This window comes from Artibeus jamaicensis, unplaced genomic scaffold (genome assembly GCF_021234435.1).
Source record: "Artibeus jamaicensis isolate MK-2021 breed Jamaican fruit bat unplaced genomic scaffold, CSHL_Jam_final scaffold_847, whole genome shotgun sequence".
Classification (NCBI taxonomy): domain Eukaryota; kingdom Metazoa; phylum Chordata; class Mammalia; order Chiroptera; family Phyllostomidae; genus Artibeus; species Artibeus jamaicensis.
This window is the reverse complement of record NW_026522057.1, coordinates 26,608,293-26,620,894: the sequence shown is the minus strand read 5'-3', so window position 1 is coordinate 26,620,894 and position 12,602 is coordinate 26,608,293. Positions and strand designations below refer to the sequence as shown.

The 12,602-nt window shown below is 55.4% G+C and overlaps 1 long non-coding RNA gene across 1 annotated transcript; it reads left to right on the top strand.

The window, feature by feature from the left end:
- Window positions 1-643: 643 nt before the first annotated feature.
- Window positions 644-8,686, top strand: LOC119064159 (uncharacterized). Its single transcript, XR_008390640.1, has 3 exons — window positions 644-983; window positions 5,812-6,476; window positions 8,465-8,686. It is a non-coding gene; the product is annotated as an uncharacterized LOC119064159 (long non-coding RNA).
- Window positions 8,687-12,602: the final 3,916 nt, after the last annotated feature.

The window sequence follows — 12,602 nt, the reverse complement described above, 5'->3', positions numbered from 1 at the left end:
CGCAATGAACTGCGGGCATGTAAACATTTCAGAGTCAAACGTGGGTGAGGAGGCATCTAGCACAGAGGTGAATTGAAGCACAGGGCTGCGGGGGGTGACGAGCTGTGGGTCCAGCCCCAGCTGTGTGTGACCTTGGACGAGTTATCTAATTCCTCCGTTTCCACATCTGTGTGTCGGGGTGGGGTCACAAGACTCCCCACCCCATGGGCCTGTTGCGGAGAAAGAAAGTACAATTTTGCATGGAAATCGCTTTGCACAGTAAAGCCGGATGCAGGCAACCATCAAAGAATAAAACAGCAGGGGAGGGAGGCCCCCACAGCATCAGGGTGGGCTCCACCTTCAGGCCCAGGAGGCCCAGGGTCCTGATACTTTTAGGAGCCCACAGAAATGTTTTAATTATTTTATAAAATCAGAAGAAAAAAATATGCTAATAATATATAATAATGAACCCAGCCTAAATTATATTTGTTTTTACATCGAGGCAGTTATAAAATACAACTTTTAATATTCTTTTTTATGGCGGAAGAGAGCCACAGAAGCAGAAAGGCCTGGCGCCAATGGAAGCCAGCGCAGCCCTGAGCCCGAAGCCCGGAGCCCACAGCCCGGAGCCCAGCAGCCCGGAGCCCACAGCCCTGAGCCCACAGCCAGAAGCCCACAGCCCGGAGCCCAGCAGCCCGGAGCCTGGAGCCCTGAGCCTGCAGCCCTGAGCCCGGAGCCCTGAGCCCACAGCCTTGAGCCCACAGCCCGAAGCCCACAGCCCACAGCCCACAGCCCAGAGCCCAGCAGCCCGGAGCCTGGAGCCCAGCAGCAGCCCTCTGAAGGCCTTGGCTCCGGGAGCTTGGATCTGCCAGCAGTGAAGCTCTGACGTGCCCCTCACTGAGAACCACGATCGAGGACTGATTCTAGGCATGTGCTCTTGGGGGCACGCCCCCCACATCTCCTCAACCCCAGCATTTCCTTCCATCAAGGGATTTGTCCAAGAGGTAAGTAGAAAGCAGACCGGACTCTGGAAACTTCCAGGCCTTGACAGGGGGTGGCGAGCTGGTACTGACCCAGGGATCTGATGCTGGGTTTACCTGGCTGTGTTCAGATTCTGATTCTCACCGGGAAGAGAAGTCACTTGGCACAGGAAACTCAAACAAACCAGTCTGATCCAGGGGCTGGGGCAGCTGCCAGGGCTTGTAAGTGACCCCTGCGCCTGGCCTGGCTCCGAGGAGCAGAGCCTGCGGTACAGTCCGTGCCCCCAGGCCCGCGGCTCTCCCCGCATGGCCTCTGGGAGCTGTTATTTACTGGGGGGCTGGGAGGGAAGGGGGTGGACAGAGGGAGGCAGCTCAGGTGACTTCCCCAGGTGCACTTGCTCCGGCCTGACAGGTGAGCAGCTCCCTGTGGGGGCCAGGTCACAGGGCTAGAGTTACTTTGCCTTACAGGTAGGTGTCCCTCAGGGTCCTGCACTCTGGGGACCCACACCTGTTTACTTATTACTAAACATTTTGTAATGAGCAATACTTCTTTTTCCTGGGGCACAAGAACGAGAGGGGAAGGGTGGCCTAGGGGAGAAGCGTCATCTGTCCTTAGAAGCTTTGGCCGTGTGCAGGGACAAGGGGTCCCCACCCTGCGGGGGTCTCAGAGAGCTGAAGCGCCTTGTACACTGTTCGTGGCCACTGTCCCTTCTCTCCAGGCCCTGTCTATACCCAGCCAGCCTCCACGACCTTGCCATCACTCCCCCCTACACGAAGCGACAGGCCTACGGGGGTCTTGCCCACACCAGCAGGAAGTGACTTCCGGGGTGGCTTCCAGCACTGGCCTTTCATTACCACCTGTTCTAAAGAGGATACTGGCCGGGATGGAGGGGGCAAGGCTGGGAGCTGCTGTAGGAGGGGTCCTTCTGGGCAGGGCAACAGGACACTCCCAGGATTATTTACATGCCTGGCTACTTAGAGCTTGGCTTTAACCCTTTAATTGTCCCCATGGCCCCTAAGGCCCCTCAGTGCTACCTGGTGCCTAGAATCAAAGCTCTCGGGGACCCACCAGGCAGAGGCCGGGTGTCTGACATGGTGCTCAGAATATTAAGGAGCCAAGGGCAAGAGCACTGGGGGAGCCAGTCGCAGGCACAGCAGGCCCTGACCCAGCCACCCAACCCACCACCGCTCCCTCCCCAGAGGGCAAAACGGGGCCCTCGTAGTGTCTGCCTGGCAGGTCAGTCCAAGGGTCAGGTGGTGTAAGTACGTTAATGCTTGAGCTACACAGTCCCTGGCACGCTGGTAAAGGCTGCTTTACTTCGTTTAAAACTGTTGTGCCGATGAGTCGGGAGAACCATGGTCGTTTCCTGGGTCGGTGGTAACGAACGGCCACCACCCGAGTGGCTTAAAGCAACAGAAGTGTTTTCTCGTGCAGTTCCTGAGGCCAGAAGTTCAAAATCAAGGTGCTGGCAGGACAGTGCCCGCTCCAGAGGCTCTCGGAGAAAACCCTTCCTCGCCTCCCCCAGCCTCTGGCGGCTCCAGGTGTCCCTGGGCTTGTGGGTGCATCACCCCATCCTCTGCTCCCATCCTCATGCAGCCCCTTCTCTGTGCGTGGTGTTTTCTCCTCTTCTGTCCCTTCTCAGGACCCCAGTCACTGGATTTAGGGCCCCCCTCCCTGGGGAGAATCCAGGATGATCCCCTTTTGAGATCTTTCATCACATCTGCAAAGGCCTTTTTCCCAGGCAAGGTCACATTCGCAGCTTCTGTCTGGGTGGCAATGTTTTTGCAGGGGTCACCATTCAACCCCACCCAGGGCCTAATGCTCCAGTGAGTGGCTGGTGAAAACGGAGTAAACCGGCTGCTTTAACACTCTCTGCCTGGCAGCAGACGGGGAGAACCGGGCACAGGAAACCCACCGAGCGGCCTGGCTCGCCACGCCTGGGCTGAGGCTTTGCAAAGGAGCCCAAAGGTCTGCAGGTGGAGCTGGAATCTGAGCAGGAGCTCATTTTTTGTCACTGCTCTGCAAACCCACCTGGCCTCCCTCCCTCCGTCTGTCCCCCATGATGGACGGGTCACCCTGCGTGTGAGCCCTCCACTCCAATTAGCTTCCAGAATCGATTTCTTGGCCTGTTTGTTTGCTGCTGTTTCCTGAGGGCTTGGTGGCTGCCGTTGGGTCTGCGTTTGATCAGAAAGCAGCCTCTCTCAGAGACAAGGCCACAGTCCCGCAGTCAGGGCTAAAAGGACTGCCATCACTCGCAGAAGTGTCCCAGGTTCTAGTCAAGTTCATGTCTTCAAATGGAGCAAGGCGACCGTTTTTGCTCTGGGCACAACCTACTTCCTTTTGGTGCTCGCTCAGCTTCCAGAACCCCACGACTCTCCGAGGGATGCAGTTCCCAGCCCCTGTGATTAAGTCACCTGGGCTGGTCCTGAGTCAGCCGTGGGCTGGGGCTGTCAGGAACGCACCTCTCTAACTCCGAGTCAGCCGAAAATTCACGCGCTGACACCCCCGTTTGTGAGAATCACTGATATAAACAAATAGTGCCTTGAAGCAATCAGCAAGGGCCTATTTCGTTTGTTTCTTGGTGACAATTTTATTGAGCTCCAATTCACATACCATACAATCCACCCACACCCTGCTTTTACTGAACTCACCAGTAGGGGGCCACTGTCACCTCGATCAGTTATAAAACATCTTTACCCCCTCAAAATAACCCAAGCCCCTTAGCCCTCACCCCTTACCTCACTCCCCTCAACCCCTGGCAACCATGAATCTGCTTTCTGCTCTACAGTTTTGCCTATTCTGGACATTTCGTGTAAGTGAAACCCATCATGTGGGTTTGGCTTTGGGGTCTGGCTTCTTCCACGAGGTGGAAGGTGGAGGTTTCCGAGGCCACCCCTGCCGCTGCACGTCCTTGGGTAAAACGATGTGCCATCTCGGGGACCAACCACTTTTGGTTCATCTGTTCGTCCCTTGGTGAACATCTGGGTTTTCATGCTGTTTGGCCATTATGAACGATGCTTTCATAAATACTCGTGGGAGCAAGTTTTGGGGCTGTTGCTCTTCCTTTGGAGTTGCCACCCAGACAATGCACAAATGTCCTTAAGAGAACCGACACACATCTCGAGGGGGACAGGAGGATGGCTCAGGTGACAAGCCCCTTTGGGGCCGTCGCCGAGCGGCTGGAGGTCAAGTGTCAGCCAGCCTAGTCATGGGCCTGTCACAGCCACATGGTTTTGCCCAAGTGAGAGATCTAACCTCAGTCCATCAAATATTGCTTCTTTCTCTTCGGACTTCCCTTCCAACTCTTGCCCCCACCACACCCCCATCAGGGAACCTCACAGAGGCTTCAGGCCACAGCCTGGGATCCCGGCGGGGGTTCGGGGGAGAAGCCAGGTTTCAGGTCGTTGGCAATCCGGGCATGTTAAGTGAATGTAGAAAAGGCTTCCAGAAACACTTCCACCGCTCATCACAGCTCAGCCCGCATGGTGACGGAGTGGGGGCGAGTCCTGGCCAGGAAGCAGGAGGCCACATGCAGGAAAGCCTGTGCTCAGAGATCGCTTCCCAGCCTTTTGGCTAAGATCAAGTGTGGGATGCGGGAGATAGCCAGGCAGTGGATGGATGTTCTAAAAACATTTTTATCTCTGGATGCAAACATTTTTTGAATTTTTATTGTTTTTTGTTCCGCACTTTGGGGCGACCCCTGGTCTCGCGGCAGGCAGCGAGAGACCATGGTGGTCCGGGTCCCCTTGTGCTGGGAGCACCTGGGGGAGCGAGGCTCCAGTGGAGGCCTGAGAGGCTGATCTTTGGAGGAAGTGTGGCCGGGAGGCGACCACGCAGCAGTCTCGGGGCCACAGGGAGAGACACTGCAGAGATGGAAGGGTGGCCCGGGCTTCTGGCACCAGGCGGTGGTCACAGAGGGGCGCAGGGCCCTCTGTGTTTAGCAGCAGGGAAGCCAGCGGGGACTTTGGCAGGAGCCGCTTCAGTGGCAAGGAGAGAAGTCGGGCTGGGGACAGACACCGAGTTCGGCTACGAAGGGAGAAGACCTGTGACGCCGTCGTGGGAGGTTCCCGAGTCGCCCCGAGAGCAGGTGTTTAAAAGATGGTGGGCAGGAGCCTGTGGAGAAAGTCAAGTTCAGGTAAAATGCAGAAAAGGAAGAGGGGAGGCAGATCGGTGGCTGCCCAGGCCTGGGAGGAGGACTGAACAGGTGACGCAGGGGGCATTTGGGGGCACAGAGTGAAACTGCCACGTGTGACACTGTCCGTGTGCGCCATCAGAAGTCTGCGCTGGGGCTTCGAGCGCAGAGTGAGCCTTCATGGACAGACTGCACACTGGGACAAAGAATCTAACTGCACGTCAGATGCGTGGCCACCTCCCGGAAGGAGGTCGGGGAGGGAGAATGCTATCAGAGTCCCCTGAGCAACTCCAGGCACAAGTGGCGACTTTAAAACTTTAGACAGAAGGAATATACGTAAGTGCTGCATTTGTCTGGGAAAGTCGTTTCCCCTGGTGCACGGGCTGGGCTGGCAGGCCTGAGCCGCTGTGTCCTAAAATTAAACAGACAGCTGGGTGGGTGATAGGGGGCAGGGAGCCGGTATTCCCACTGTCGCGAGTTGCAGGTATGCGAGGGGGCAGGGAAGGCAAGATTGAATTGCGTGGTCCTGGTGTGGACTCGGAGACGTCAGCACGAACTCACGTTTAGCTTAATACAGATGGATGAATACAGAAATCATAGGTAGGCATCCATACGTTTCCAGTTTTGTCCCTTGAGAGGGCTAGAAGCGGTGACACCCAAGCGACAATGAGCCGCACCTCACCCAGACCTGGGGTGTTCATCCCATTCTGCTCACACAGGACTCGAGGCTCCGGGGAGAAAAGGCTGGTGCGAGGCGGCATAGGGAACAGATCGGAGGAGCCCAAAGCATCTCGGAAAGACAGAAAGGACACTTAAAACTCAACTCTGGCCCTGGCTGGTGTGGCTCAGTGGATTGAGCACGGGCCTTCGAACCAAAAGGTCGCCGGTTTGGTCCCCAGTCTAGGGCACAGGCCTGGGGTGTGGGCCAAGTCCCCAGCGGGGATCATGCAAGAGACAACCACACATTGATGTTTCTCTCTCTTTCTTTCCCCCTCCCTCCCCCTCTCTCTAAAAAGTAGATGAATAAAATCTTAAAAAAAAAAAATCACTCAACTCTGGGGCTATGCCAAAGGGGCACCAAACCACCAGCAGGGCTCCCAGGGGCCACAGCAGGACGGGTTGGGCAACGAGACAGGTAATGCCGCGTTGGGTAACAATGCAAAGCACAAAGTAAATATCCACGTGTCTCTCCGGGTACAAATAAATAATGGAAGAGGTGATTGAGTGGGGGAGAATTCTAAAGCAGCAGTGTAGACACTGACCCCCAAGGGGCTGAAGCGTCACCCCCCACACACACTGTGCAAGGGGATAAAGAGGACCCTGACAGTGGAGATGCCGGGCAAGCACCACCTCAGCCGGGGGGCCAAGGCCAACATCGGCAGTGGTGGGTCGCCCCTGATGGGGTAGGATTAGAACCGCCCGCTCCCCTCTCCGGTCTTCCCTGCCCCCACCCCCAAAACACACAAGTTCAGTCTAATCATGAAAAACACACCAGACACATCCAAATGGACACGACGAGATACCCGATCACTGGCCCTCAAAGCAGTCAAGGTCATCAAAAGCAGGAACTGCCTAAGGGACTATCACAGCCCAGAGGAGCTACGGAGACAGGACGACTGGACCTCATGTGGTGTCCAGTCGTCATGCTGGAGCAGGGCAAGGCCGTTAGGGACAAACGAAGGAGGCCTGAATGAAGCGTGGACGTTCGTTAATAACAGCGCACCAGCACTGGTTCATTAATTGTGACACATGAACCACAGTCATGTAGGGTGTCGTCACTGGGAGAAACTGGGGAGGGGGCGCCACAGGGACTTCCCGTACTGTCTTTGCGAGTTTTCTGTCCACCTAAACAATCCTGAAATTAAGAGGTTAATTTAAACAAAACCAAAATGTAGGGGAGGGGACCATGGCTGGAGGGGGTGGGGACCCCTCCGCCGCAGGGGAAGGGAGGGGAGGCCAGGCGGTGTTCATGCTCCTGGCAGGCGGCCACGGGTCTGAGGCCAGCAGCCCCGTCATCTGTTTTCTCTGTGAGGCCAAGCTGTCCGCTTTAGGGACACGTGGCAGGTGGGGGGCTGGGGATGTGCACTGAGGGGAGGTTTGCAGAGGCCATGGCTGGGCGGGGCGTGTCACCTACTAAAGCTACAGAGGAAGAATGAGTATTTTGTGTCTCTGCTCTGGGACAAAAGAAAGCAAAGCTCTTTCTCACTCCCTTCCTTTCCCACCTGAACGTGTGCTGCCTGGGCTTTGAGGCTGGATGCTCAGGAATTGTGGGCTCTGGGAAGTTCAGACGGGGTTTGTTTTGTTTTGTTTTGTCTCCAAAAAGAGTTGAATATTCTGAAGTGGGGGTGGGGTGGGGACTTCAGGAGTGGCAGGCAGGGAAGGGCAGACTGAGGGCTGGCCTGCGTCCTCGGGGGGCTGGGGTGCATGTGGGGGGACAGACTCAGAATCTGGGGCCGAGTTGGGTATTCCCAGCCTCATCGAGAAGAGGGCAGCGAGGACGGCACAGCAGCAGTGACCGGGGAGCCAGAAGTTCCAAGATCCCGTCCCGATATCTGGGCCTCAGAAGTTCTTCAGGATGGACCTCCACAGGGTGGGGTGCGGGGGGGGGGGGGGGGGGACAAGAGTGGAGGGCGGCATGAATGCCTGCTAACAAATTTGTCTTCTGTGCCCAAGGACAGGGCCCCAGAGCACACGCACTGTGATCTAAAGAAAATCATTATGGACTGAACTGGGTTCCTTCAAAATTCATGTTCAAGTCCTAACTCCTAGCACCTCCGAACGGCACTGCTTGGACGAAGGGCCTTGAAAGCGGTGGTGAAGGTTAAAGTCGATCAGATGGGTGGGCTCGAATGCAGCAGTCGTAGGAGAAGGACAGACCCCGCGGATGCACACACACACAGGGCCAGCCCTGGGAGGCCTCGGGAAAAGCTAAACCTTCCAGCACCTTGACCTTGGACTACCAGCCTCCAAGACAGTGAGAAAAGCAATGTCTGTGGTTTAAGCCACCCAGTCTGTGGTCCTTGGTTAGAGCAGCCCTCGTCACTGACTGAGACCTTAGGTAACTAATGGTCCCAACTCTGAGTGCAGGGAATGAATGACGTTTGACCCCAAGACAGGTGTGATACCAGGACAGCTCCTGAGCAGATCTGGTTTGGTGGCTGGCGGGGGGGGGGGGGGGGGGGGCGGTGGTTTCCTGAAGCTGTGAGACTCATCCTGTGGGCCCAGCCCTCGCTGCGCAAGGGTCTGCAGGGGCCCTGACCTCCCGTCCTCTGCCAGGCACTGGTGCAGCCTGGGTCGGGCACACAGTGGCATTTCAGCCTCTGTGTGAGACCCAATGACTGTGTTTGTTCACTCCATTCATTCATTCACCAGATGTGTCTGCGCTGCCGTGTTGCCAGGGGCCACAGATGAGCAACATCATTAGCGTCTTTATCACCGATACTCTAACTCAGGGCAACTCAGGGCTCCAGGATCGTTCTGTGAAACAGTAACAACTTTCAGCTTTGCAGCCTTCCGTCTCAGCCTCTGCAGGGAAACTGCTCCTGGGAATCTGTCAATACCCGGGCCTGGGTGCGTTCCAATAAAACTTTATCTAACAACACAGGAGTTTGAATTCCTATACTTTTCACATGTCACGACATATTACTCTCCTCCTGCTTTCCCCCCAGTTACTTAAAAATGTGAAAAACACTCTAAGCTCCCAGGCTGTACAAAAACAGGCCTACAGGCTGCAGTTTAACGATCCTTATTCTAAAAAAAAAAAATCCAGCCAGCCAGATGTACCATAAAAGGTGCAACTGAGTGTAACTGATTAATTGTTTTTTCTTTGCTTGGGTCCTTGTTGTTGATATGGTTCCTGGTGTCAAATCTGAGGCCATTAAAAAAAAATTACCAGGGGCTGTCTCCACGGGATAGGTACCCCCCGCCTCCAGCCCTCCCGGGGAGCTGGCGCTGGGGTGGCGGCACCCACTCATATCACTTCCTAGGTTCACACCTCACTCAGGACTTGTGACCCGTGACCAAGCCTGCCATTCAGGAACAACATGCTTCTCAACTTCTTGGGATAGAAATGTAATCAGTGACTGTCAGAGCCACCCTCAAGGGCATGTGGGGGCCAAGTCCCTGTACCTTGTCCTTAAAACCAGGGTCACAGAGCAGTTGAAAGATTGGCGTGTCCTTGGGGTTGCCTAAGGAGTTCTGGCAACCACCAGATTGTCCCGGAGCCTTGGCTGAGCCCCCTGGGCTTCCCCAAGAGAAAGCCCTTGGAGTGAGAGGGGCCAGCTGGAGAAAGGAAACATTTCCAAGCTCCTGAAGTACAGCAAGTTCCCAGGGACCGCTGCCAGGACCAGCCTGTCTCTGGAGCTGGGCAGCACCAGCCAAGCCCTGCTCCAGGGGACTCAAATGAACCGAGGGTGCATCCGAAACCCACTAACTAATAGGAGGACGGTCTCCCCACCGTGTAAAATGAAAACAAAAACACCGATACCCACACGAGACATGGTCTGAGCTTCCCAGATTGTTTTAGAGAATTAGATGTTATCATTTTCAAGGCCTCAGGGTTATTTTTTTATTGGGGACACTATTACATCTGTAATAGCTGGCCTCAGACCCCCACCTATTACAGATGGGGACACTATTACACTATTATTGGGGACACTATTACACTATTACAGATGGTCCCCCGTCTGTCCCCCTCTCCCTTGGCCTTCACCCCACTGGTGTCCGTATCCACGGTTCATGCGTATATGTCCTTTGGCTAAATCCTTCACCTTCTTTTATCCAGCCCCCGCCCTGCTGAGATCTGTCAGTCTGTTCCACCTGCCCGTGCCTTGGGTTCTATTTTTGTCAATTTATTTTGTTCATTAGAGTCCACATATAAGTGAGATCACATGGTACTTGTCTTTCCCTGACTGGCTTATTTCACTTAACATAATGCTCTCTGAGTCCATCCATGTTTTGGCAAAGGGTAAGATTTTCTTCCTTTTTGACAGCCGAGTGATATTCCACGGTGTACATGTACTGCAGCTTTTTCATCCACTCAGCTGCCGATGGGCGCTGGGGCTGCTTCCAGATCTTGGCGATTGGGGTTAACACTGCCATGAACATAGGGGTCCATGTAGTCTTTCCGATGGGGGTTTTAGGACCCTTAGGCTATATTCCCAGCAGTGGGGTCACTGAGTCTTAAGGCAGGTCCATCTTTAATTTTTTGAGGAACCGCCATACTGCTTTCCACAGTGGCTGCACCGGTCCACGCCCCCAAGACCACGGGGCTATTGAAACTGAGTTGACCACTTTTCCCACAGCAAGGCTGCCCCTTCGAGAAGGGGTAAGAGGGAGGTGCGGGCAGGCCGGACGGCCCACGGCTGTGTCATGTTGATCTTGCATGTGTTTCCTGGGCTGGTGATAGGCGGTGCAGTGAAAACTAAAGCAGGAAGGACACTTGTAAACAAAAGGTTCCGGGTTGGGACTTGTAGCTAAAGTGCCCAGGGGAGCAGAGGGAGGGGACTGGTTCAGCTGGGGTTAGGGAGGGACAGCAGCGAGCACGGTGTGTATAAAGCCCTGGAGGCATGAAGGAGTCTCCCCAGCAGAAGATTCTGGAAATATTGCCAGGGGCAGATTGTGCTTGGAAAGAATGGACGGAGTTTGCCTTCAGCTGGGTGCTGGGGGATGGAAACCCTGGGAAGCCAAAGCCGTTGTCAGCCCTCCTGCTAGACTCCCCGCACCCACCCCCGCGCCACCCAGCACTGCCAACCAGGACTCTTTAGTTTAACGGGGCAACCCACCTCGGCCAGCCCCAGAAGTCACCGTGGACATGTCCCTGGCAGGTCCCTGTGGCTTTCTGAATCCTCCATGAGGACATTCTGGCACTGTGGGGACACATGCTGTCTGAAGGAGCCAGGAATGAGCCCCACCAGAGGCAACCCTGGGCCTTGGGTGGTAGACACCCAGCCTCGCACCCCTGGTATCAGGGACATTCCCAGCTGCTCCCAGTCTTCCTGGGGGCCCAGCAGGACTTGGTCCTGTGCCCAGGCAGTGTTACCCTCTTCACACTTACATCCCCACCCTCACCTCCCAGCCGCCTGGGACCACCCCCCTTGCCCCAGACCATGCTCTGGGGAGAAGCACAGGCAGACTTTCCCAGGGGGCCCTTTCTGGATCAGAACACATGCAAACCCCAGACTCACGTGGGGGGCACAGACTTTCTGAGGAGCACTTTCTCCTTCCTCCTTGAGCCCAGATGGACTGATAGCTTTCCTCAAAAATCTTCGCTGGCAGTTGCATGACAGTCCCCCCTTCACAGAGGCTGTGGCCCCTGGAGACTCCCCTGCCCCCCTATTCACTCCTCACCCACCTCCTCCCTCACATCTGGGTTACAGAGTTCAGCAAACAGCTGGAGGGCAGGCAGGCCCCAGCCCCTCTCTACCGACCCCCAGAGATTCCTCGAGCTTTTATGAAAAACAAACAGTGCGGCAGTTCTTCAAAGAATTAAAAATAGAATAAACATATGCTCCAGTAATTCCACTCTTGTGCACTGACCCAAAAGAACTGAAAGCAGCATCTTGAACAGATTTCTGTTGTATTCCTAACAGTCTTCCTCACACGAGCCAATAGGTGGGAGCAGCCCCGGTGACCATGGCCAGCAGAACAGATCAGGAGAGTGTGGCAGATGCGCACAAGGAAGCACCAGTCGGCCCCGGTGGGGGGAGGCGGGGGGGGGGTGTCCAGTGCAGGCTGCAACACGGGTGGAGCCTGGGGGTGCTGGACCAAGTGAAAAGATAAATACTGAATCATTCTACCTACCTGAGGTACTTGGAGGAGTCAAGTTCACAGAGATGGAGTGGAAGGGTGGTTACCAAGGAATCGAGGAGGGAGAACGGGGGTGGGGGGCCGTCTGCTGCGGAGGGTGAAGAGCTTCTGGGGATGGACAGCGGTGTCAGGTACGCGGCGATATGAATATATTTAGTGCCACCGGACTGTGGTCTTAGAAATGGTTAAGATGGTAAATGCTATGTCCACATTATTGCAATTCAAATGAACAAATGAACCACAGAACGACTCTGTTTTGGGTTTAGAAAGTGGTTTGTTGCCCTGGCCGGCCCTGACTCTGGCGGGGGGGGGGGGGGGGGCATCATCCTGCAAAGTGAAAGGTCACCGGTTCAGGCCCCAGTCCGGGCACATGTCTGGGCCAAAGGCCAGGTCCCCAGTGTGGGTGCGTATGAAAAGCAAATGATCACTGCTTCTCTCCCTCTCTTTCTCCCTCCTTTCCCCTCTCTGTAAAGTTATATAAATAAAATCTCTTTTTTTAAGTGGTCTGTTATGTCTCCTCTGGGATCAGTAGTTTTGTGGCAAGTGGGGCTGTTCGGGGTCTCAAATCAGCCACACTTCCAGAAGCAGAGGCTCTGGGACCGAACAGTGAAGGGCCCTGGTGCCCAGCGTCCCTGCTGCCGTGTCCTCTGCAGCCTGGTCATCACCACTGGTGGCTCCGCAGGCGGCTCTGCCCCGAGTGCAC